Here is a 5000-nt window from a genome sequence, read left to right as displayed (position 1 = left end):
TCCTGCCCCCTCAGTCTGCTGCCCTTCACACACACACACACACACACACATGCACGCACGCACGCACGCACGCACGCACGCACACACACACACACACACACACGCACACGCACACGCACACGCACACGCACACGCACACACACACACACACACACACACACACACACACACACAAATGTAGACACAATGCTGATAGGTTGAGCAGCGGGTGTCAGTTTGAAGGACCACTTGCTAATTTCAGGGTTTCAAGGTGCCTTTGCAGCCATCAAGTGGCATCGCATCACATCCATCAATATACTGACATGGGACAAATCCATCATTTTGAAATATTACTCAAAGCCTGTAATTCAAAGCCTAGCCTTTCCCTCAATCAGCTGTAACACATTATTTTAATTACTATTAAGTAACTATTAAGTATTGTACTCAATAACAATGTTGACAACATGGACAACACAAAATGGTTTACTTTTAAATACATTTAGAACCAATTTAGTCAGCTTAAACCACTTAATTCGATTACTGTAGATCCCATTACAAAGATTGCAAAAGCAAGTAATGCAAACATTTAAGGAATTACCTTTGTTGTTTACATTTAGTTTTGCTCTGACAATACCCTCTTCTACACTCTTGGGGGCAAAAGCATGCAATAATTAACATTTCCTCTATGAATTTGCAAGTGCCTATACTACAAAGTATTCAACAACAACCAATGCACACGTTGCTTGAAAATGGCTTTGTCATACCCAAGTGTTTCCTCAAGGCCCCATGTGACTCAACAGGGGCGCAACTACTCTTTTCTGGGGGGGTGCAAGAACTATTTTGGTGCCCGCCCCCCCTCCCAAAAAAAACACTTACAGTTTTTTTCAATTGCTAACAAGCTTTTGTCCAATCCTCAGCGACATTTGCAAAACTCTTAACACAGTTAACACACCAAGGGCTTTCCATTGCCATGCAGTTGACACATTACATGCCTTTTTCACACAATTAGCAGTCAATGAATGCATTTCTAAAATGCTAACATTTCCTTTACACACAGGATAACCACAGCAACAAAACAATGTATCTTTTATGGCTTATTTTCAAATGCTTTCACACAGTGTGTCAAAACTGGATATACAACATCCAAATCCTTATTTCAGTAAAAATGCCTTTGCATGACATTAGCAAGAGTACAGTAAACAGATTATTGATAAAAGTAGAAGAAACCCCTTCCATTTTAGTTGTTTGGTTCTGTTGACCGTTTTTGACAACAGTTTTTGAAAAATAAAAAGTTGTCTCACAATCACAGAATGAAAATGCTTTTGGGAAGCACCCCCATTCCTTTTGTGAATTTCAAAATTCGCATCTGTAAGCATAGTGTCTTCAATTTGATCTAAGATCTGTGGTAGGCTACCTACATATACTGAATGGCCATGAATACCATTGACATCATTGTAAGTGTAAGGTTTACTGCAATGTTTTATGTATTTTGTGTGACATTTTCTGTGTGGACTTTTAGGCTTTATCCTCCCAAGACATTTGGCGCTCTAGGCAACCGTCTTGTTTGTGCTTTTATATATATTTGTTTCATGATATGTTGTTCACTGTAAGTAACATTGCAAAACTTTGTATGTTCTATCATACTATAAACAGTATTTCTACTGTACCTCCTGTAGTCAACAGTAAAAAATGCTTCGTACCGGAATCATCTTGAATGTCAACAACACATGAGGTCCGAGTCCTGTTGCCTTTGGACATTTAGTGAAAACAGTGAATTGCATGATTTGAATGCATGCAATAGGCTTCCTGTAAAATTGAAACGTAAAAGTCTATGTAGCTTCTGTAATGTTGACAATAGCCAGTGTTTTGAAGTCTCGTGTAATTTGATTGACTCAATGTACCTTGTGAAATGAAAACAAGTGTTATTGTTTGACAGACGTATTTCATTTTGAGCCATGTTTCTAGTGTTTTGGTAAAGTGAGTGTTTACAGAAAACGATGTATTCTATTTTGAAATGAGTACTTTGTGTTTATTTAACAGTGTGTGCTTTTCAGAAGAAAATTAACTGTTTGGCCAATTGTGTTTGGTAGGTGGTAGTCTGTGTTAAGAGTTTAGAAAAAGTATCCATAGTATGGGTAAGCGCTTGTTAGCAATTGAAAAAAACTGTAATAATTATTTGGCGCCCTCCAACGCCCTCTCTTTGGCGTCCCCCTCTCTTTGGCACCCCTCCTCTCTCTGGCGCCCCCCTCCAACGCATATCTCGCATATACTGTAGTTGCGGCCCTGCGACTCAAGGTAATTAAGGAACAAGGCCTCTTAACACCACAATGAAGCATGTCACTGTAGTCATGAGTGCAGTCAGGTCACTGTGTAGTGGTCTCCCGGTAATTGCAACATTTTGTTATTGTACATTATTACAGTATTTGCTGCTTGGGACAGGGTCCTGGGGCCACCACCCATACCATATCAATTTGTAATTGCCTACACTTGGTCTTCTGCCAAAAGTGTAGTCATACTCTTACAGCGTGCTGACAAGCAAAATACTGTGTGTATGCAGCAGACAAAACTGAACACAAAACTGAAACATGCTTTATTTAGGCTAGTTATTATAGGCCTAATTTACTGTGCAAGGCAAGAGCTATTGCAAGCCAGTTACACATAGTAAGGCATGACGGGAGTGCCAAAAGCTTTATAGCCACACATGTGCTAGCTGGCAGGATGTACTGTATAAAGGGAAGAGTACACATTGGCCTACTTTCCACCATCAAGCCATCACAGTCATAACTTGAGCAGTGCTGGTAACACTTTATAATAATGGATGCATTTTAAAGACTTAGCAAATAATTTACTAATAATAACTAAACCTTAACAAATGTTTGTATTATTTACAAAATTTATATTCAGGCTTTATGAAATATTTACAAATGATATGGTCAAGATTTTACAAACCTTTTAAGAGAGTATTTTTTATTAATTTACTCAAAAAAGTAAATGTTTGATAAATAAAAAATATTACAGTATTTCTCAATTGGTTTTGTACATTTCTCGAATCTCTCTCGCAATTTGCAAAACATAATATTCATTCTCAAAACAGCTTTAACAAATGGCAAAACACGGTGGATAACCTGCAAAACCGAGTCTCTTGCTCAAAACCCTTATTTGTCTTTCAAAACCAAGTTTTTTGTGTCAATAAACATATCAGCACCAGCAGAATGGTTAGTCATTGTGTCATAGTGTATGGACAAGCTAGTCAAATCAATTTCTCATGTTGTCAATTGAATAGTACACTCTTGAGGATCTTTTCTGAAGCGCAATGCTGTTTAGATTGGATGGGAAATGTTGTAAATTCAGTTTTATATTACATTGATCAGATAAGATTGAGATAGTTTCATGCATTCAGTGACAAAGCTTTTTGAGTGATATGACAAAAGCAATTGATAATGTACGAAATCACTGAGAATTGGACACAGCCATGGCATGGTGGACGAGAGCATTTGCTATATGCCGAAAACAATGAGAAACTGATTTGACCATGTGCACAGGTAACACCAGGAAGTCACAATTGAACAAAGACTTTTGAGAATCATTATTCTGTTGTGAGAAATGTACAAAACCAATTGAGAAAAACTGTAACATAACATTTACAACTAATTTACAAACATTTGTTAATGTTTTGTTCATAAATAGTTAATGATTTATTAAGTCTTTATAAAGCTTTTTTTCATCCATTATTATAAAGTGTTACCGCAGTGCTCCATGTTACAGCAGTTGAAGCTGGACAGCAGAACTCAGTTTAGTCACACAAAGAACACAGCAGCAATATTTCTGACTACAACATGGTCTTAAATGAACATTCTAAACTTAGCATATGTATTTCTTCTAAAAAGAGTAAAGCTATCGTTATGAGCAGTCGAACACACCGGCGGCAACAAGATTAAGCAACAAAGAATTGTTGGACTGTGCAGCAAGAGCGATACGAGCGATGGAAGTAGCAGAGTATGTCAAGTCACTCAAATCACACCTAGTCGCCCCAATCACTTTTGTCTCTTCAGTCGCCAGCGACTCAATACAAAGTCAATCACTTCCGTCGCTGGAATTGCTTAAAGGGATATGCCACTATGTTGGGGCTTATTACAGTTAAAATCGTTGGGCAGGGTTTATAAAGGTGGTAAAGTGTCTTATTTTTCATGTTAAGCGTTGTCTTGCTTTAAGACAAGTTAAAAGAGGGAATATGTCGCTAAGCTAGTGAAAGTCAATGTATCCATGTAGCATGCTACAATGCTACACGGATACATTGACTTTCACTAGCTTAGCGACATATTCCCTCTTTTAACTTGTCTTAAAGCAAGACAACGCTTAACATGAAAAATAAGACACTTTACCACCTTTATAAACCCCAGCCAATGATTTTAACTGTAATAAGCCCCAAAATAGTGGCATATCCCTTTAAGTCGGGTCTGGTCTATTCGTACCATGAGTCAGGAGAAAAATTACTGTATTATAAGACTAGACACTGAACGTTACCACATAATGTGCAATATACCTGTAATATACCTGCAATATACCAAAACTACTGCTTTTTCCTACCTTGTTTGTTTGGTTGTGAAAGCACCTTAATAAGAAGAACCAGTACATGACTTAACCCATTTTGTCCTAACCCCTTTTTGGGAAAGTGGGCCCTCTGCCTATTAAATCCTAAATATTGCAGCCTCTGAAGCACATACAAACATCAAATAAGTTGCATTTAAATGCTATGACCCTGATTGTGCATTAGAATGTGTTCATTCAGCTCTAATTTACCCACATTTCTAATAAAACAGCTCAAATCTCAAGGACCTGAATGCAGCGTATATGTGTCTCCAGGACACAATGGGTTAAACGGACAACCTCAAGAGGAAATCAAAAGACGTTTTATCTTTCATCTATTTTAGACTTTTATCCTGTATCCAGTATGTAACTTATTTCAGGTCAAAATAGGCCTGCATAATCTCCTCAAGCCACCCATGCATTAGCTTGGCGAC

The sequence above is a fragment of the Engraulis encrasicolus genome, chromosome 15 (genome assembly GCF_034702125.1).
Source record: "Engraulis encrasicolus isolate BLACKSEA-1 chromosome 15, IST_EnEncr_1.0, whole genome shotgun sequence".
NCBI lineage: Eukaryota > Metazoa > Chordata > Actinopteri > Clupeiformes > Engraulidae > Engraulis > Engraulis encrasicolus.
Note: the sequence above shows the minus strand (reverse complement) of the source record.